This window comes from Chlamydotis macqueenii, chromosome 1, assembly GCF_036417535.1.
Source record: "Chlamydotis macqueenii isolate bChlMac1 chromosome 1, bChlMac1.mat, whole genome shotgun sequence".
Classification (NCBI taxonomy): domain Eukaryota; kingdom Metazoa; phylum Chordata; class Aves; order Otidiformes; family Otididae; genus Chlamydotis; species Chlamydotis macqueenii.
In genome coordinates this window covers 157,257,741-157,280,056 of record NC_141556.1, presented here as the reverse complement: position 1 = coordinate 157,280,056, position 22,316 = coordinate 157,257,741, and the positions used below count along the sequence as shown (strand labels likewise).

Genomic DNA, 22,316 nt, shown 5'->3' with positions numbered 1-22,316 from the left:
GATAAAATTTCTCCTTTTTTTTCTCCTTTTCAGTGTAATTGTGACTACAGCCCAAATATGCCTAAGATGATATATAGCCAAATTTCGGGAATACCTATCACACTACATTAAAATGGATTTTTTTTAGATATTTAATAACCTGCAATAAAGAGGTTGATACATTCTTGAAAAGTTTTCTTCTTAAAATCGGTTAATTGCTTCACATTTTGACCTCCCAAAGTTTATACTCTAATTGCAATCCATTGTCACGTTCAGCTAGTTTGCATCAGCTAGTTTGCAAGCAAAATTATTAAAAGCAAAGGATGATGCTAAGAAAGTGGGAAGAAATTTCATTAAAATATTCACAGAAGTTTTAGCACCATCTGCTAAGGTACATAAAGTCTCAAAAACCAGCATAAACTAGCCAAGAGTCAATCAAGAAACATAAAACTCAGAAATATGTTGTATTTTATGTTAAATGAAACAGAAGGTAAGTATAGGAACCAAGTATTAACCAGGTGAAAAATGTTTTGACATGTTAAATACTATAGGTGCAACATTCTTTGAATACTTTTGGAAGTCTAAGCACCTGGTTTGGAAGGAGAAGACCCGACATCCCTACCCCTACATCCAGCACTTAGCATTTACTCAAAGAAGAGGTGTTAGTGCATAAACCAACACGTTTCTAGTCTGATTTCACTGAAGGAGGACTTCATCCGAAAGAAGAAAAGGAAGTCCAGATAGGATGCAGTTACATACAAGGAGTCAACAAGCTGTATTTTCGGTTTCCCCAGTTTCCATGGGAAGAATATGAATAGTTGGAGAAAATTTTTAAGCACCAAGGTCAGTCCCCTTATTCAGAACTTAGAGCATATTTCAGCAATGTAAAAGAGTAGAAGAAAAGCCTATACAAGTCACATATAGACTAAAAAATAGTCTTGAAGTTAAACTTCAGTGAACATACTTACTGCCATGTATGCTTTGTGGTGCTAAGCAACCATATGCTCCATGGAAAACATTTGCTTCCTATCTCTTGCAGAGGATAGACAAAAGGCCTAGAAGGAGCTGTGTCAGGGGCATACTTCCTAACACCCAGGGCCACGGAACAGACCTTCAGCATGAGAATAAAGCCACTGCAGAAAACACTATTTATCCAACATGTTTAAAATCAGGCATGACTGTCGCCCTGTGCAGTGTGAAGCTTCTTAGCAGTCAGACCAATGCTATTTGAATTTGAAAAGAGTGAAGCAAACAGAGAAAACCATTTGATGCTTATGCACGCACTCCCACGAGAATAACCAAAACTAATTATTCAAAGTTCAGTCGTGTCCCCCAGTGCCAAGCAGAGGTGGTTCTGCTGCTGAATTGGACAGGACCATAACTGAGCTGCAGAAGAAGCACGATGAGCTGTATGAAAACCTGGTGGAAGAAGAGTGTTCTGCAAGGGCACATATTAAGTTACTCTCCCCGAGTCCAGCACTTTTCAACTTTTCCTGCTCTTCAGAATAGAGCGCGAATGCTGTCCATAATGTGATTACCTAAGCACTATGATTTTCATATAACTGTATTGTTATTATACGTAACTGTAACAAGAAAACTTTGACAGCACTCCTGCATAAAGCACTTGAATCAGCTTATAAATGTTAAAGTATCGTGCAACAATTGCATGGCCTTTGTCAAATTAAACTCATTTAAATCTACACTAAACCTTCATTCTCTCCCTAACAGCTACCTAATAATCACTAAGCATGCCAATTACACAAAATCTAAAATCCATTAAATATATTTTTTAAGTTTATATCTCTTCCACCACCAATACAATTCCCTTCAAACGTGTCCCAAATACATGACCAGCTTTGATATCAATTTATTGTTGAGCTTGCAGAAGGTTTGTGAGGAATTGTCCTGGTTCTGGCCAGGATAGAGTTAATATTTACCTGAGCTGGGTGGAGAACTGAAGCTGGTAGCCCCTATGGCTGGGATAGTTAACTAATTAGCTAACAGCTGGGGTTAATTTACCCAAATTAGCCAAAGGGCTATTCCATCCCATCTGACATCATGCTCAGTATATAAGTGAGGAGGGTGCTGAAGGGAGGCTCTCCTAGTTGGAAGAGACTGGATGTGGAGATCTGTTGTGAGCTATTGTACTGTATTTGTGTTCCATCACTGTTTTGTTTTCTTCTGTCATTACTGTTAAATTTACTTTTTGTTCAATCTCAACCCATGTGTTTGTTTTTTTTTTTCTTCTGGTTTTCTTTTGTTTGTCAAATCTCCTCCTATTCTCTCAGAGAGTGGGGGGAGTGAGAGAGAGACTGCGTAGTCTGGTCCCCGTTGGGGCTGAACTATGACAGGAATAAAGTCTTCTTGTGAAGTACTTCTATGAAAGAAAATGCTACTGCATTTCTTAAATTTCTGTATGGATTGTGCAGTAGACTGTACTGCTCTCTGTGATCTTAACTTTTCAAGGTTAAAGAGAGAAGGATTGGGCATGGCAGTGTTTGGAAGGAAGTGTGGCAATCAGTGTCTGTTCCACAGTGTAAAAAAGCAGAAACAGCTGTGTGGCATCACCAGGCATCCAGCAACTCGCTTCAATTGCAGACTGCAGTATCGAACAGGCAGGCAACTGGCATCCTTTCTAGTGAACACCTGCAGTATAACAGAAGAGTTGTGCTAATGGAAACCTCTAAAAACTCACTGTGACATTTATCCAGTCGTAAGTCTAAAAGCCTGTAATAGTCAGAAATAATTTCAGTTTTCTATAATCTTGCTACTTGCAAAGTCAGGAGCCTTTATTGAGAAAATTGGAACACAGGTAAGAAGTTAGGTCAAGTGTTTTGTTTGAGGACAGACTTTTTCTGTAGGATCTGTTGCAATAGGACAAAAAGTAATGTTTTAAAACTAAAAGAGGGTAGATTCAGACTAGATATAAGGAAGAATTTTTTTACAATGAGAGTGTTCAAACACTGGATCAAGTTGCCCAGAGAGGTGGTAGATGCCCCATCCCTGGAAACATTCAGGGCCAGGTTGGACAGAGCTCTGAGCAACCTGATCTGGTTGAAGATGTCCCTGCTCCTTGAAAAGGAGTTGGACCGGATGACCTTTAAAGGTCCTTTCCAACCCAAACTATTCTATGATTCTATGTTTTTATGAGTCTGATTAATTCCAGGTATGGTTAAGTAATTATCACTTTTTCTTCAAAGACCTTCTGTTCCTATTCCAGAATGTTTATCAAAGAGAATCACAGAATCATAGAATCACAGAATCCTTAAGGTTGGAAAAGACCTCCAAGATCATCAAGTCCAACCATCGACCTAACACTGCCATACCTACTAAACCACATCCTGAAGTGCCACCTCTACACATTCTTTGAACACCTCCAGGGATGGTGACTCCACCACTTCCTTGGGCAGCCTGTTCCCATGTTTGACCACTCTTTCAGTAAAGAAGTGTTTCCTAATGCCCAATCTAAACCTCTCCCGCCGCAACTTGAGACCATTTCCTCTGGTACTATCCCTAGTTACTTGGGAGAAAAGACCAAGAGCCGCCTCACTACAACCTCCTTTCAGGTAGCTGTAAAGAGCAATGAGGTCTGCCCTCAGCCTCCTCTTCTCCAGACTAAACAATCCCAGTTCCCTCAGCTGCTCCTCATAAGACTTGTTCTCCAGACCCTTCACTATCTTCATTGCCCTTCTCGGGACGCACTCCAGCAACTCAACATCCTTCTTGTACTGAGAGGCCCAAAATGCCTCCCATCCTTCCCAAAGTTTTGAGAAAAAGAGAGTCAGTTAAAAAAAATTCCTAATGGACCTCCAAAGCTGGGTAATGGATCCAAATTTACCTCACAAAGTTTAATGCTGAGCTCTGCTCCAAATACTAGCTCTACGAATTTCCACTATCAGAAGTGACCTGGGTGTATTAAAAAAATTTTTCTGGTACAGAAATAGTAGCCATATTAGAGCATTCTTCTGGGCAAAGCCTCATATACTTGTAACAACTGATCTGTAATAGCACAGCCATAGTGATTTCGCCAGAGTAAACCCAACTATCAGCACAAATTCATCAGCTTTTTTGACCAATCTAGCTATGAAGCCACAAAAGCCTCCCAGGATCTAAAATATTCAGCATTGCCTCATCTAGCTGAAACAGAAGCTTTTAGGAAGAAAACTGGCACATCCAAGGCTTCACTGAGATGTAAATCTTCCAAGATTAAAATTAAGGATGAAGGCTAAGGCTAGTTGATGCTATGGCAGTGACAAAAGCTATTGTGCTAGAGTAGGTGATATTGTCTCCTGGGTTCAGAGAAAGGCTTATCATCAGCCTTATAAGCCCTATAGGAAATTAGGAATTTATGAGTCCTCTGCTCTTACCATAGCACATCAAGGTGCAGATGTGCTCTCTTCCTCTATACAAGGAGTGGGAATGACTGACACATTCAGGAACAAGCTAAAGACAAACCTGAGCATACAGAATGGTACTGTTATTCCAGGTCAGACTGAAAGGAGTTATGACGCGAATAATGAGTGGCCAGAAATAATGCAGAGAGGCTCATTTCTATTTGTGGTTACCTCAGGAAAGGGCTGGCTGCTTCAGCACCTGGATTTCAGCACTTCTTGTGGTCTGGTGGCAGAGCAGAGCTCACAGCAGTAAGAGATATATTGCCCAGGATGCTGCTTAAAGTGATTTGGTATCTAAGAGCCAGATGCGGTCCTAAGGCACCAGCAGATAAGCTTGACTGGGAGAGATTAGGTAGGCTTCACAACAAATTTCCCCCTGCTACCACAGCTGCTCATCTTGTGCTGATGCAAAGAAAATACTCCCAGCCTTGACCCAGCTGATTACCCCCTGTACTCTTGTGCACAGAGTGGATCAAGAAAGGTGATGAGAAAGCCTGCTGCCTGATTCAGCAGGAAACACATAAAATGTGTATAGCGTCTGTGCTTGCTCTGGAGAAGATAGTCCAGTATTCAATACTGCGCTTTGCCACAAGACCTACTTCCAGACACAAGGGCTGGAGAGATGCACACGGGGACAACCCGTGTGGGGCTAGCTGAGTCCAAAGGTGTTATTCCACAGGGGAGCTTTGTTCTCTTCCAGATAAAGAGCCACAGGTCATCTGTGAAAATCCCACGGCCCCCTGCTCCCAGGCAACTGTCATCTTGTGTTTAATACTCACACCTCCCGCACGCCCTTCTGGGGAGGACAGCGTTGAACACGGGCCCACCACCCCACCTCCCAGCAGTTCTGCAGAGCCTCAGCTTTGTTACGACAAGAAAAGAGTGCAGAATCTCTTACATAAAGGGCTGGAGATGAGCGGTGGAGGAGGGAGAGAGGTGTCTCCCCATGATATCCTGTCTCAGAGAGTCTGCCAGCAGATAAAGCAAGCTCTCTGGAAGTGCTTCAGCTTCCTGCATTGTTGAATAGGTCTGAATCGACTCTGTTCCTACTGTCTCTCTTTAGACTCAAGAATTATTGGGTACAAAACAATGAAATTTTGCCCAAATGTGCTGTGCTGCACAGATTTGAGAAAGTGTCCCTTTATCTGCCGTCATAGGAAAAAAAAAAAATAGATCAAATAATCTAACTAAATGAGTTAACAGACTCCAGTGCACCTTCAAAAGATACACAGCAACACCGAAAGCCACTAGTTTTGCCTTTTGTTCCCCTCCACAACAAGGCCCAGATCCTCCTGAGTGCCCAACTGTCATTGAAGACAATGCAGGGTCTCCACTCACAAGCAGCCTCTTTAGGGTGCAGCCTGTGTCTCAGCACCGAGCGGATCCATCAGCAGATTAGTGGTTATTTTTAAGTTATTCTGAATTCACAAAGAATCTGTTTTTAGCACTGCCTTTGATTAGACAATTTCTCTTTACAAAAGGGATGGAGTCAGTTGATTAAGAAGAAAGTACTCTACAGATCCTCCAGTCATAGAGTAGCTGCCAAAACTAAAGTAGATGTAGACTGAAAGAACTGTGCTGTACAACTGTTTATAGGAAGAAAACAAACAACCCGAATAAACCTGGATTGCTGAATTATTTTTGTTGTTCCAGAACAGTTGTCTCGGATATCCACAGCTAGTTTATTGAACCTCTTAAAAGTCCTTGACAGGATGTCAGAATGATATAGTGGCTTTTATTACCTTTAGGTTTAGTAACCAGCATGACAAGAGCCAGAGACTTCCCAAAGTTGAAGGGGCACTCACAGCACACATGCTTTTCCTTTACAGCTTTAATCTGCTGGCAGGGCAATCACTGTCAAAAAACACTGAATCTTCTTTGAATAACTGCAGTATAGCAAGAATGAAAAACAAAGTAGTTCACTAGTGGAATTTTTTTTTTTCTAATGGCACATTTGTGTTCTATTTATTGTCCTTTTACTGAAAACTGTAGGATCAAGAGTCTTCCTGAGCTTCAAAATATCTCACCAATTCTTTGCTTATGCTCTTCATGCCTGGGTCCTATTACCTGGCACAAATATTTAATCATACAAATATTGCTTGTCATGAAGAATTATTTCCAGAAAAAAAAAAACTACTATGAGAATCCATCTAACGATACGAGTACTGTGAGACACAGCGGCACCGTTTCTTTGAGGCTTTTTTCTGTGTTATTGGCTTTCCCAACTTGCTTTTAACATCATGATGAACCACTTACTGATTACGAGCTATCTCATCAGCACTAACAACATCTTCGAGACTCAGCGATATGTCTCCTTTGAAACACTTCTATGAATAGCCAAGGATCACACGGTAATTATCAAAGGCACCAGAGGTAATTCAAACTATTTTGTAGCTTATTACAAGTACTTTTGATATACTGCATCCTTTCCTGGGTGCAGATGACCCAGATGTGTTCTAAACAGCTTCAAATTTGACACCTCTGACCTACGCAAGACTTGTTCATAATGCAAAGTAGGATATCTCTTGCTTTTGTACAGCTTTCATATTCCTAGAAAGAACCCATCCCACCAACAACAACAGCTGAAGCAAATAGTGTTCGCTTTTCTTTAAATTTCTATGTAAGGAGCCTGTTTTGCAAACCATCTATTTGAATGCTGAGCTGATATACCAAAAGAGGTATCTCAGTTTCTCTGAGGGATAACTGCATTTGAGAAAAGAATAGGAACATCCTCTGTAACCGTATGGCCTTAGACAGATGACTTTCACACTAGCCCACCAACATGTCATAGTCATGACTACAGTTAGGACTCAAGTTCATTCCCTACAATATACTTAGACTTTGTAAATTTATGAAAAATAAACTAGGTATCTTTCTAGTGAAAGCTGCATGGAAACCATTGCAGTTCCAGTAAGATACTGGATAAATTATGGACATTTTTGGACAGCATTAAATGGGCTGAATTTTAAGCATTAACTACAAGGAGAAATTTCCAAAGATCATTTACCATTCCTACTAAACTACCAATTGTTCACAAAGATTTGAGATATATACTCTTCACTGTATTTGAAAAAAAAAAAAGTATCTTTCAAATTAAATATTTTTTGTCATTTCACAGGCCGGAAATTACTTCAGCTCTACAGACTGCTCACCATCAGCAGATAAACCATGAAGGGACCACCTTCCTCTCTCTTTCAGTGACTTCTTTGCATTCACACAAAAAAAAATGCTTGTCTAGGCTGTACGATCATCTCTCAGCAGCAAAACATTCCTCTCCCCTAACAAACTCCAGGTGCTAGTTTTCAAGAAGAAGTGGAGATGGAGCTTAAGCCCTTATCAACCTCCATCCACTGAGTTTCTCACATCATCCCTCACTTATCATCTTCTCCTCTCTTCACTGCCATAGTCCTGGCAGCTCATTCCTTCCCAGCTGCTTTGCAGGCAGTAGAGAGAAGCTGTAAAGTCACACCACAGCCAGGTGTGTGTATGGGCATGTGTGTGCAACTCCTCTGCCCCTGAAGCTTTGGCACACTGCATTGTCTCCAGCAACAGGACCCACACAGGCCCATGGTGTTACCAAACATGATGGTGGGGCCCAGCCGACTCCATCATGTGATAATTATACCTGTCCTGGCTCAAAGAGATTTAAAAAAGGTGACATCTCTTCTAAAGTAGGCCCTGAACACACACGGCTTGCTATCTGCATCTTCATTGACAATGTAACACATTTGTCACACAGTTCAAGGTGGAGAAGCTGAACCATATGCTCTGTGACCATTAGTAAACCCATAGCACTTGTCCAAAGGAAAAAATGCTATGCGTGTACTGATGAAATCTAACACGTTTCTCCCAAGCAGCCTCATTTACACTCCTGCACTGTGTATGGGGAAAAATACTTGATAAATAAAACACCTTTCTAAGAACCCAGACCCATTTTGAACTGACATTCCTCATCCAGCGCTGCCTGCAAGGGGATGTTGCAGAAAGGCACCACAGCAGCAAACCATTTGGAAAAAATTAATAACCTCCAGTCCAACACATCCCTTTTCTCACACACAGATACACGTATTTCAATGTCCTCAGATCGATGCCTTCGCATTCACAGACTGAAGAACCGCTGTACTGTCATCAGGCAGTCCTTTAAGTAGCAGAGACACTTAAAGCAGGGACAAACATTGCAGAACAGCTATGCTGCACCATCCTGTTACTATTATTTGTTTTCTCAGTATGTTTCCCAAGGGATAGAGTCACACTCCACAGTGTACAAACAACATCACACCATTATCTTCAAAGCATGAAAAAGATACCAAAGCAAAACACGATTCAAAGGATGACCTTTATATGCTATTATCTGCAGCTCAGTAATTAATTTTATCCGCTATGCACAAATGAAATGAATAGCAGTTTTGCAAAATACATGAATGAATTAATGAACAAATAAATAAATAAATAAATAGATAGATAAATGGAAACCAACAGAAGCCTCTTCCAATAGGTTATGCTTTGTTCCACTTTGTGAAGGTGTACATAGGAGGCAAAAATGAAAGACAATGTCAAGTGACCTTGTGCCTGTGCTTTGAAGCGCTTACTTGTTCACTCTGAAGTGTTACAAAGAATAGTTTGGCTTCAGATGCCAAGAAAACCTTCCAACAACCAAGACTTGATTCCACCTGCCATCTAATATTGGAGAGAAAAAGGAGTGGCTGGTGCCATTCATGCTTTCAGGTGCAGGCAGGTGCCTGCAGGTGCAGACAAAAACTTGCTGGCCTGGGGCAGATAGCACTGTTTTGCCTGGGTAAGGGTGGGCTTGGTCTACCTGTGTGTGACAGGTCTGTGTTGTAATGGAATAAACTAAGAAGTCAGGGGAAGAAATTTCTGCACAACTATTGTAAAGTTTCAAGCAAAAATCAAACAACTGCTTAGACTGTAAAGTTTCTAACAAGGCAAACCACACTATCTGCCACACAGCCTATTCAGTCTCAAAATAGATCATCCCAGGCAGATGTCTCAGAGAAAACCCAAACTAGCATTCTTGCATTTATTTTAAAGAGTATTTTCATATCCATCATGCCTAAATTTTAGGAACAGACATGCTCATGACCTTAATCCAAGAGTATCAGGCCTTGTATTTCTGAACACAAGTTGTAGAGAGGAGTTAAGCAGAGCCAAGAGATACACTTGGCTTTGAAAAGTAGTTTTAAGGTAATTTGAAAGTAGTTTTAAGGTAATTTTCCATGAAATAGTTACAGAAACTCAGATTTATTTTTTTACAACAGAAATATACATACATTTTCATTTGTTAAAAATACGCAAACTCAGTGTTACCTCCCCTTCCACCTTTCCAGTAAAATGAGTATCATATGGAGATTGAGCTTTCCAAAAGAAGGGGGTGATTCACTTCAAAACATCATTTTAACTTTTGTAATTACATAACAGCACTGACTGAGGTAACTTTTCACCTTCCTTCTGCTGCTCCACGCTTTGATAGGAGTGAGACACCGTGAAGTGATCTGGGCCTGCTCCAGGCCTGTCTACATTCCTGAACTCCAAGAGAATTATTTTTAATCCAAGGGCTCAACCACACAATGTATGTGATGCTATAACTCCACTTTCTGAATTCATTGCCAAACTTTGGGGATCCAGTTTTTTGGAATTGTCTGCACACTAGGTCAATGGCCCCTGTTGATATCTAATTTGCACTGATCACTCAATCACGTAAAGCTGTATGTTAATTAGGCCAATAATTGAAACTTACTGTAGGGAGATTTAAGCGTTGCAAAGCTGACAAAGATTACTGAAGTATCAAACAAAAGAAGAAGGGAAAAACACGTTTCAATTGGATGATTAATTGTATGAACAATTTATTTTTTAGATGAGAGTGAATGGTTTTTTTCATCTTTAATTGAAAAAAAAAACAAGTTAAATGCAAGAACAGAGAAAGCTCTTTACTCCTCCACCACCACAAACCGTGACAGTTCCTAAAGCCAGAAGTGCCAGAGCAAATCAGCAATGGAGCAGCACAATCACTCATTATTTTATAAAAAGTCTTTCAGTAATATGGAGCTTTTTTCCTTTAAATTTCAGAATCAGGATATTTCATTACATTTCAAGGTTTTATTAAAAAAAAATATATAATAACTGTGTAGTCTTCATGTTCATGATGAAAAGCTTGAAAGTGTCACATGAAGAATAGGGGTAGGAAGAAGTTACCAAAAAAAAAAAAATCAACCTGTAAGTATATTATTTTCACTGCAAAATATTTCATATGTTTGAGATTTAGTTTATATTTTTAAACAAAGTCTATAAAAATAGGTTTGGGGTATCTTTCATTGTTTATAAATCTGCAAGCATTTAAGCACTGTATAGCTATGACTCCCCTTACCTTGCAGGTGGAGAAGCAGAGGCATAAACTGCTTTGAGACCCGGGGTTCAGAAATGTTCACTAGCTTTGATTTCTTCTGCATTGTGTAATTCAAAATTAGGTATTCTGGACTGTATTTTGAGGTTTTGAATATTATTCCTCCCATTGATATTTCTGGAGATTTCTCAATACAGAAAACATAAAGGTGCTACCAGGACATTTTTTTTTAGAAACAGCCCATAACTTTGGAATTGACTCCATATGCTGTCCCAGAAATCCCTGAACTGCTGAAGTATGCTGCAGACATGTTTCAAAGCTCATCTCTTTAGAAGGAACTTGCTGATTTTATGTGTTACACCTTGCAAATGATATTATGTGCATGTGTATTTGTAGCCTGATTTACCTATTTTTCTTGATGTTAAAATCTATTGAGAATTCCCATATTCTTGGAAGAATAAGCATCACTTTATCCTGCAAGTGATCTCAGGGATTACAGTAAGAATTTTAAAGGATAAAAGACATTACTCAACTCAAGTAAAGGAAAAAAAAAAAAAACGGTCAAACTTAAATATGAGGCTTTCAAGGAGTTTACAAATCTTAGAAGGATTACCAAGTTAAATAATGCTGTATTTGGAAAACTTCTGTTATACTCTAGGCAGGAAAACATGGATTATACCCCAATAGTGGGGTTGTGCTAACGTCGTGAATTTTGCTATTAATAGGCCTCAGATGTATTTTAACTCCATTTTGTTCTGTCAGTTCAAATCTATATTTTGTACTTTTAAATGAACCCATTGGGTAATGCTGTCATTTCTTTTTTTTTCTACCAGCACACAGACAGAAAGGTGATTGCCTAATTAAACAGTAATGCTACAAGAAGAAAAATAGCATTGAGTCTCTTTAGAAGAAAATTGCATAAAGAAATAATAAATCTGTTAATAAAATAGAAGTCAAATGAATCAGCTTACAAAAAAGATGCATTTCAGCGTGATGTCATCCTGAAGATAACACTGTTTCAAAGAAGGCTTACATTTGTGCAAACAATTTCTGCATTATCTGTTTTTAAATTGCTACGACGTAAATAAGGATTTATTATTTTTAAAAAGATTATTTATTTCCATTTGCCATCAACAACATGCTGCATCGCTGATGGGTTCCATTAGTTCAGAGTTTGGTTTTATTTGTACTGGAGCAAGAAGATACTTAATATATTTTGCTTTTAAACGTCAGTTTCTGTGTTTGCCAGTAGTTGTTTATTGCAGCTAGTCAACCCTGAGGGAGATTTACTTATTGATTATGGATTTTACCGAGCATAATAATTTACCACTAATACTTACTTTGATAACAGAGTCAAACTGCAGGCAAAATATTTCTTGGATGGGAAAAAGACAATGAGATGAAACAGGATCTTTTCAAGAAATATCATATAACATGTACTTTTCCTGAAATGTACTCTTCTACTGCCTCCAAATGTTCAATTATTTAAAAAATTAATTTATTATTTAAAGTAGCACTTACCAGTTTTAATACATTTGAATACATCTTTCTTCATTCACAGAATTCTGGATATGAGAAACTGAACTTTATTTTAATTAGGAGCTCAGGCTTAACAGAATCAATATGCAGCAGGTTCTGCAATCTGTCCACTTCTCTTTAGATAACATGATCTTTACACTGCTGTGTCTAAGGCAGAATTGAACATCGTAACTTCAGAATTACGAAGAGATTGAGAGAAGGGCAAATGGCTAAATCAAGTTAAAGTAAATTTTCTTGTTAAAATTCAAGTGTGAAGACAGGTATATAAGTGCTAATACACTGCAGAATTAAAGCCTCTCTGTGTCTTTCTGCTTTATGATGATATGTTTCTACAGAAAAGTTTCATTTATTGGAATTTTTTTCAGGAATGTCTTGCTATCATTCGCCTTTCAGGTGACTATATTATGTCATACACTTTGTCACGTACAAATTTTTTTTTTCTAGCTTTCAAAGTCCTTCATAAAAACTTCAAACATACTGTGACAGAAATAGAAATTAGTATTATGTCACTGACAGCATCTTTTCATCTTTGTCATCCCTAAGAAGACTTTAAAATTGCTATTTTCATAGAAAGTAGAAAGCAACTTAAGCCACTTGGAAAATATTTTTAAATATTTTTGACTGCAGGCTGAAGAGAGTGTCAGAGGTGAGAGAAAACATTATTGGATACAAACAATTGTGAACCTTTTGGAGCTGAGAACAAGAAGGAAATAAAAATTTGTAATATACAGCTTTCAAATCATGGTTGATGTTCAGCTTTGCTAAACACTGCAGCAGAAGAGCTGGTAAAAATCTAGAAACAACTACTCATTCTAAATTTTGTTTATCTATAGATAAGATGGTGTCTACAAATAGTGTCTGCAACTAGTAGTATTATTAGCTGCAGATGAAGATACCCTGTCAAAACTGAAACCACTTTATACAGTATGCATTCTTATAGTTTAAAATATTCCTAATACTCTTAAAAAATAATCAAGGAAACAACAGATTATTTTCACTGAGATTATGTTATAACAAATACTTATTTTGGAAACATTTTAGTATTTCCTCAGTTTGAGGCATCAATGGCCACAGAGAAAAAAGTATTCTTTCAAACAAGTCATTAATTTTAAGAATAACGGTTACATGGTTGACTATGCATAAAGTTTCTATCCTAGTGCATGGCAAACAGCAGTACTTAATTTTCCACCCCAGTTAAGTGATCTATGTGAATAATTATGCATAATACGTAGTAAACGAACATGTGTTCTCCAGAACCCTCCTTATCACTTATTGTATTTTCTTATTTCACAATGTTAGTACTGCAAAAGTTTCAAGAATTCTATTCTTGAGCTATGCTAGGGTTGCATTTGTTATCTGCTTGATTTGCATGCTGTCCTACATCTGACAGTCATTTCTAAACGATTGAAAAATTTCTTCTGCACAAACTCCAGTAAGCCTTGTGACAATTACTGCTATCTCTGCAGATGCATGAAAACTGCTCTCCTACTCATTTTTTAAAATGTAAAGCCTCTCTTTTTGTACTTTGACTCACCAATGTGATGTTACCACCATGGTAGCACTGAATACAAATAGGAAGAATGACTAAAAATATATTTAAAATATCAAAATGTAGACTTAAATCATTTTAGTTCTTTCTTCCATTCTTCATGTTCAAGAGACCTGAAATTCTGCACCCTATAAAGGAGATATTCAGCTATATAATCTGCCTACAGATTTCTGGTTTGTTTTTTTTTTCTTTATCATTTCATACTTAAGTAATCTGTTCATAAACATGAAGAAGAATTTTAGACTCTTTTAGGGTTTTATTAAGTTACTACATAGATCTAATTATGCAGTACATAACCTTGTATTTATTCCAAATTAAATATGTACTGCTCAACTTCAAGCTGCAGGGTGGTTTGGGGAAGAGAAAGAACTGCCAGCTAAAAGAAAAAAAAAATTAAAAATCAGAATTCCAATTTGGGGCACAGACATTTAGTTTCTTCAGAATTTACTGTCTCTTTTTTGTTAGGTCATTCAGCCTCCAAACTGCAGTCCTGGTTTTGGAATCGAGGGAATTGTTTAGCAGCAGTCTTTCACCTCTGTTCTCCTCTAAAACTTATATTCAGTCCTTACCCCTTGGGGTGCCCATTTCACTTGCCATTTTGGCACCTTCTTTCCAGCATCTCCTTAATGAGTCAGAACAAATCAGCACCAGAATACAAATTATCTCCCCATACTTCTGCACATGGCCTGCTGACACTGGATGAGAATTTCTTGAGAGCGCTGGTAAAGGAAGAAGCATCCAGATTTTGCTAGAAAGCATTGTCTTGCCCCGTTGTTTCACAGCCCTATCACATTTCAGAGAAAAGTACTGACTGCACCTTTTCAATAAAACATAATAGCACAGCTAAGGTGGCACAGATTTACTGTTTGCACAGTCGCTAGGGACCCTCTCCAGGAGTTCAGTCCCTTGCTCTTCATCACCCTACTGGCATAATAAGTGGAAGTTTCACGTATAAAGCCACATCTGTGATCGCTATATCAGGTATATAATTCAAACCTGGGAAAATACAGAAGGAGACCCTCTCTTCCTTAAAGCTTTGTAGCTAGTTTTTATCAGAAACATTCTTCTCAGGCTGCATTTTACCTTGAAGAGGAAGTTTAATCAACACTTACATTGCTTCAGGTTTTTCTACAAATGTTTGATAGATTGAGCCTTCCAATTGCTCGTAGGACAAATGAATGAGAAAATGTGCGCCCCTTATAATTGAAGAGAAGTTGGTTTTTTTTCTCACAGAAAGAAATTGAAGAATGGATATGATAAAGTATTCGGGGTATGGTGACCTGAAGTCCCAAAACCTGTAGGCATATTTTGCTTAACACTAGACAAAAGCAAAGATGAACTGTGTTTCAGAGACCTAAAGCCTTACTTGCAACAAAATACTACTGTCAAGTTTGATGAAGAGGAGGACATGGAGGAGTGTAATGATAATAAGGCCAGGCAGTCATCTAGTTTTTCTATCACACATCTTAATCTCCTAGATCATATCAAAGATTTTACTCTTAACAATCATCTTGCTCTGTCTGTCATGATCTAGCTACCGTGGACTGTTTATTCTTTTCTGTGTACCACAAAGAGAGATAACCACAACAAAGGGCAGCAGATGCAAAGACATTTAAACATTAAAAGCCCCAAAGGTACAAGGGAACAAAGAAGATATTCAGTAGTGCAGAACCCTTCATAAAGCTTGTTCCTTTAAGTAACAGAAAAAAAATGCTATTCCTTCAGAGGACTATAGAATTTCTTAAGAGATCTTGAGGAGGAAAAAATATAATAATACCACTGAGAAGTGCAGAGGTTGAGAAACAAGCAAATTCAATCTCTGGAAATTACCATTAATTAGCAAGAAATTCAATGGCATTTTTAAAGCTTTCTAATGTTACTTCTATCATCATATTTCTGAACTGCAGTGCTATGTAACTTGCACTCAGGTCACATTGTTGGGGTTCGCACCTACATAGGCTAGATCCTTCCATTTAAACAAACAAGCAAAATACCCTCAAAAGTGGCGCTCTGAGGCACAAGCCATGAGAATTTTCACCAGCTCTTCCCAAGCCTTTCTATCCAAGGCTGCTGCTAATATTTCAAAGTTTTCTGAATATCAAACAGATACCATTTCTTTTCTATAGCTTTTTTTTTCAGCACATACCCACTCTATTTTTGTGGTAATCACCTCTGAGATGAAGTCCTGGTGAAGAAGAGGCTCTGGTAGTTTTAAAAACATTTTAGGACTTCCAGGTTCTACCCTAATCTATCCTTTGATCTGTTATTGTACATGAGAGGTACAAAAAAAAACCCCTTATGTTCACTGGGATTTTGCATCATCCTAGCTAAAGAAAGAGTGCAGCTTTCATCCTATGGTGAACATGTCCAGGCAGAGCTGAGAATAAAGTGTCTTTGTTAACAGAACTGAGAGACCATCTGGGCAGCGGCTGTCCTTAAATTCGTCATTCTTTACACTCAGTGTTAAAAATACTAGGAGAATAAGGCTTCTCTGTAGAAAAAATAAAAAGAAAGAAAAAGAAGAACAAAAGGTTTAAATGAAACTTTGAGAATAAGAAGCTCTCAAAAATAGAGAATAAGTGTTTAAATAGAATTTCAATGGATTTTTTCTTCCTCAACACTCTATGCCATGCCCTTCAAGCGATGCTAACCTACGCTCCCTGGGCAGGGAGTCAGAGCTTCCCTTTACAATGAATGCAACATGTATATAACTGGTCTCCAGTTCCAGGTCTTAGACATTTATTGAGGCAGAAAAACAAAGAGTAAGGAAAAAGGCGGGTGGCAAATGTACTAGGAGGCAGAGAAGAGAAATTGTGCATGTATGTGTGTGGGAGAGCAGAATGAGTTCAGAAGAAGAAAAAAGTCAGCTTTAAATCTCCTTTCTGCCTTATTCCAGATGTCTTTGCATCATCAGATTTTGGTCCAGCATCCGACACCAAGACTCATTTTCTGTAGGAAAGCTAATTTATAAGCCTCATTTAAGAACAAACTTCCTTTAGCAGAAACTATATAACATAGAACTGAATCAGAAATTGCTGCTTCTGCAGCTAGTAGTTAGGTTCAGGAAGCTGAAAGAAGGAGATTAAGATTTGAAATAAAAAAAAAAAAAACCTCAGAAAATTGAAGGAAAAGGAGAGGGGAGCCTGACAAGGTAATTGAAAATATGTAACAGCATTTGTAAGAATACCATATAACAGTATATTCAAAGTATGAGAAAGACTCTGACTGAATCATTTCTCTTTTTCCTGCTATGCTTTTGCCATTAGGGAATATCAATTACATTGCAAAAGATCACTAAAATTTTATTATTGAAAGGCATCTGGATCTTATGATTGATAATCAATATTTTATGAAATTATGAATTACTGCATCACTGTTACCCTTCCTAAGGGCTGCAGAACAATCAAAGTGTGCATAAACAGCCTAGCAACAACACCCACAAGAGTTATGACCATAAAACACTTTTACTTTGTTGCAGTATATTTACATTTAAAAGATATAGCTTAATTAATTATCATGACAAGGAACTGAGCAAAATGAGAAAGGTGACTGCTGACTGTGTTTTAGGTGCATTAATTTTGAAATAAGTCTGATACAAAAAAAAAAAAATTGCATTATTCTGCCTGGATAAATAAATTAAATCATTAATCATTTTTAGTCCTCAGTTGTGAAAAAGATTACTTCATTCCAAAAAAAAATAGTCTAAAATTGGCAGATTAAAAAATTATCTTTCAGGAGAAGCAGCCTTCTAAATTAGATTGCCCCTTTATGAGTAAGCAGAAAAGATTACTATGAGACTAAGCAGATCTACAGAAAAAGGCCTGGAAAACCACACCTTCACTGCAGGAAGAGTCTTAAAGACATCAGCTAATGACTCCTCTTTTTTTTTAAGAGAGCTTCACATTTTGGAATTCAAGGAATTGGTTGTGGAGTCCTAGTGCACTGAAACAAGTGAGAAAATAGCAAACCTGGTACCAAAAGGAAAATGTATTGCATGGATGCTGCCAAAGATTGCAGAGAAAGGAAAGTAAAATATGAGTCCCTGCAACAGCTATGGGCTCTGGGGCTTTTTTTAATATTTGACAATAAATGGTTCTAACCCTAAAAGCAATTTTTAAGAACAACATCGAACTGAGAAAAGCATAGAAGCACTTTACTGTCTATTCCCTATCTACATGGGGGTAAAAAAAAGGGCTTAGACTCCTGACTTCTCAGGGTTAGCAGAAGTTTTCCTCAAGAATCTATAACCATCTAGACAAAAATCAACCCTCAGCAAATGGTGGGCTTGCTGGTAGCAACATTGTACTGGAACTCATTTGTTGAGCTACAATTTTATTTTTTGAAAAAGAAGAGAAGAGGGAGAGACACAGAAAAGAAAGGCAAAACACTGGATGCTTTCCATTTCTCGAAGTTAAGATCCAAATGTAACATCAAGATGATGCTAATATTATACAAGCTTGCTGCAGTGCACCAAACTCGCAGAACATACTGCACTACTTAAAACACTGCCACACTCTCTCTACAAGCAGGCTGACATAAGAGCCTCCTAAGTTATTTCTAGCATTAAGCTGTTCATCAGTCAGAGAAGGCATTCATTTAATCATCTTAAAAGGGTGTAAGATATTGCTGCGTTATCCATTCATTGATACGTATCAACATTACAGTGGTATGTAAAACTAAAATCCAAAATAACTGTGCTTTTCCCTTGCACAGAAGCTGCCTTTTGTGAGCAAAAAGACAGTGTTTCTTCACCTGCATCGTTGACTTTAGGCCCACAAGGACTCTATTATAGAGGATCATGCAGTTTTACAGCAAGATACAGGATCAGCTGGGCAATAAATAGGATAAATGTAATGTTACGCTGCAGGAACAAAAGAAAAAAAAAGTGTTGAAATATTTATGATACATCGATAAACCTTTGTACAGTTAAAACATCTAAATCTGCCTAATTCTAGATTAGAGCATTAGTAACAGAACTCAAGGAGAAACCTCTTCAGGAGAAATACATAATATTTGCCTCCCTTACCGGGGTAAATTTTTTCAGCCATGATAATCCCAGTCTAATTTTCAAATCCTAATCCAGCATACTGGCAGAGGATGCAGGATGTCAAGCAGGTCTAGCCCCAGACACCTTACATTGCATCTCTGGATCATCACAGTTTGGGTCTGCCCTTTTGCCCTTATGTTTAGATTGCACTGGCATCCTCCATAACCCTAATATGGGACGTACGCAGCCCATCAGGCAAATTTTACTCATTAGCTGGCTAATTAACATCTTTAGAAAAGGCCTAGAGACTTTGGTTGGATTAACATCTACCTGTTGGGCACCAATATACATATTCAAGCATTGGCAGAGTATTAACATTTTACAGCTGCTTCTTACAAGGTTTTAGTTAGGTCTATGTACCCTTGCTTTAGGAAGGAAGAGCATCACCAGAAGGATGCAAGACAAGCTGCACGAGTTGGTTTCAGGGCCAGAGGCTGGCTCCTGGTTCATTTTATTTACTAGTAAAGACATAACCAAGCAATTCGACCTACAAAGAGACTGAGTAGTCACTCATTATATATGGAGGGTAGGACAGCTTGACATGTAGACAATATCTAAGACTCTTACACTGGCAAGGAGACAGTTAGCTAGAAATACGAAGATGATTTCAGCTAGTGATCTGCAGTCCATGCTGCAGAAAAAAGTGAAAAAAATCCCCGAAGTCAGTGCCTGTCAGAGCTGGGGTACCTAGCCTGTGCATCCTGAGTCTTTATAGGGACATATCTTCTCATAGTGTTCTGCTTAGGGTAGCCCTGTGAGAAGATATTTTTTTCTTCTAACAAAACCCTTCCTGTTTCCTGTTTCCTTTACTAACAACCAAGAGTCTGTCAAGAATCACAGACACCCTCAGGGAAGGTAATGCAGACCATGGCAGATCTGCCTGAAGCACTGATTTTTCCACAGACTACCATAAATCTCCATTTTAAGATTGAAAAATGATGACAGATGCTGGGCCAGACCGCTCTCCCTCAGGTGCACTGGGGCAAGTGCCAGGGTCAGACAATTCTGCGCTAGAAACTGGACGAGGAGCATGACCTAATTCTAGCACATGTACACTTCTTGTGCCAGAAGTACCTCCAGTGGTATTACTAGCTGTGTCCCATATGGCCTATTTCTGTTCTCATTTTGATACAAAAACACTGCTCATTAACTAGTACCGCCCCCCCCCCCCCCCCCCCCCCCGCTTATGAGACCATTCCAGTGGTTTTATTGGTTCTATGACTTCTACCAGGTGCATCTCAGTTAGGAAGTCTAAACCACAAATAGAATGGAATAACCTGCATAGTACTAATGAGATTATGGTATCTAAGCCAAATTTGTTGTTAGCAATTTTCCATAACTGAAGAAAATAAATGCCTTTCCTCCTTTGATGGTACACTGAATTTTTCTGCTTATAAATCCTTGGCATAGAGTGTACCTGGACATTTGAAGTATTCCACAGACTCTTCCACGGCAAGGAACTTGCAGTGAAAAAAAGCCCTTTGAGCAGCTAAGGAAAGGGAAGTATAGTGAAGATCTGAACATACTGTACAACAGTGAAAAAGAATAGAGTGGATGAAAAACACAGAAAGGTAAAAAATAATAAGAACTCTATTCTGGAGGAGAGGAGAGGTTCGGAGAGGAGAGGTTTGGAGAGGAGAGATTCGGAGAGGAGAGGTTCGGAGAGGAGGGGTTCGGAGAGGTTCAGAGAGGAGAGGTTTGGAGAGGAGAGGTTCGGAGAGGTTTGGAGAGGAGAGGAGAGGTTCGGAGAGGTTCGGAGAGGAGACGAGAGGAGAGGAGAGGTTCGGAGAGGTTCGGAGAGGTTCGGAGAGGTTCGGAGAGGAGAGGAGAGGAGAGGAGACGAGAGGAGACGAGAGGAGAGGAGAGGAGAGGAGAAATAAGTCAAGAATATATTATGTATCTACAAGCAGGGTATTTTTATATTTAAAACCATCTGTCTTACAAAAGTTCAGGTCGCATCATTCAGTTAGATAATTATAAGCCCTTGCAAGACCCAGTTTTAGTAGAAAATGCTAACTCGATACAAGTTCCTGGCCTGAAATAGCTGTAGGCTTTGGTAAGGCATGATGGAGGGAGAATAGATGTGGTCAAAAATCCTTCCAGCCTCAGAAATTCCTGTTCCCTAAGGGAAGTTGGAGTTGCACTTACAAGGCTGCTTCAGGTCACTGGAACCCCTATAGCCCTGGAATCCATGATTCAGAGTGCCATGGGCAAGACAAAGCAAACAACATCCCACAGTGGATTTAGATTATGGGGGTTTATTTTACCAGCAGTGAGGCAAGAGTTTTACCTTCCTTGATTATGAGGCACCCACTCTTTCACTGTCCCCAGTGCTATAGTTACTAGATCCCTAGTAGTTTCCTAGTTTCCTTTCCAGCAGGGAAGTTGTTGCTGGTTCAGGACACTCAGGCAGAAAGTCAAGTCAGTTCCTGCTGCTCTCCATGACCCATCTTGGTTGTTACAGGCCAAGGACCTTGAGCAACCCCTGGTATTCATCTCCACTCAGGTCTTTGGTGAGATCTGTGGTTTCCAGGGTTACTTCCAGGATCTTTCTTCTAACAAAGATCTTCACACTCATCTTTCCACGCTCTCTCCTTTTTTTTTTTTTCAGAGACTGTTTCTTCTTTTCAGAAACCCTTCAAATTAACATTAGCTCTTCTTTCCAGTGCCCCAAACCCCTAGTTTTCCTGATCTAGTTTGTCTGCGTGCAGAAGCACAACATGTGATGAGTCTCCTGATTGCTTTTTCTGGCTCAGGTCTCTCTTATTTGAAGGACAACGGATGTGACACTTTCGTTTAGTCCAGGTGTTATCAAAGTCTACAAGTAACCTGTAGTGGTTGCATCTGGCGCAGGCTTCTGCTTAAGGATTCAGACATTCAGCTTGGGACACTCACCCCCACACACGAATGCCTCCAGTTATCTGCTGCCTCATGACATTCACAATTCAATCTATTTTTTTCACCTACAACAATTACTCTACCTCATATTAGGCAATGTCATCTAGAAACAGAAAAAAAAAAATGAAGATGCTGGATGGCTGCACCCAAGTGAGGAATCCAGGAGCTTTCACACTCTGGTCAAACTGGGTGAGACGCGGCTGCTCTGCCTTTTCCCCTAAAAGTGTCCTCTGGATGGAAGACACAAGGATAATGAAAGGATCAAGGACTGAGTGAGCAAAATGCCCTGCCCATACACCTAAAGACAACTTCCTGTGCTGCCTATACCTTCAGGTGCATAAGGCAGTTTTAAAAAAAAAGGAACTATTTAGATGCTATGGCAAAGATAAGTGGTACAAAGTTTCAGATCCAGAGATCCAGAGCAAGAACAAAGGTAGTTAAAAAGCAGACACTGCAGAACCACACTGGAAAGGCAGTCCCTATCTTAAAAATATTTGCATTTGATAACAGTGAAAGGCTCAAAGACTCAAGGAAAAATACTCTAGAGCTTTC

General features: G+C 39.0%; 1 protein-coding gene across 1 annotated transcript in view; it reads right to left on the bottom strand.

Annotated features, from left to right (window-relative positions):
• Positions 1–22,316, bottom strand: part of FGF14 (fibroblast growth factor 14) — a 404,862-nt gene that overhangs the window by 299,418 nt on the left and 83,128 nt on the right. The window lies entirely within an intron of this gene.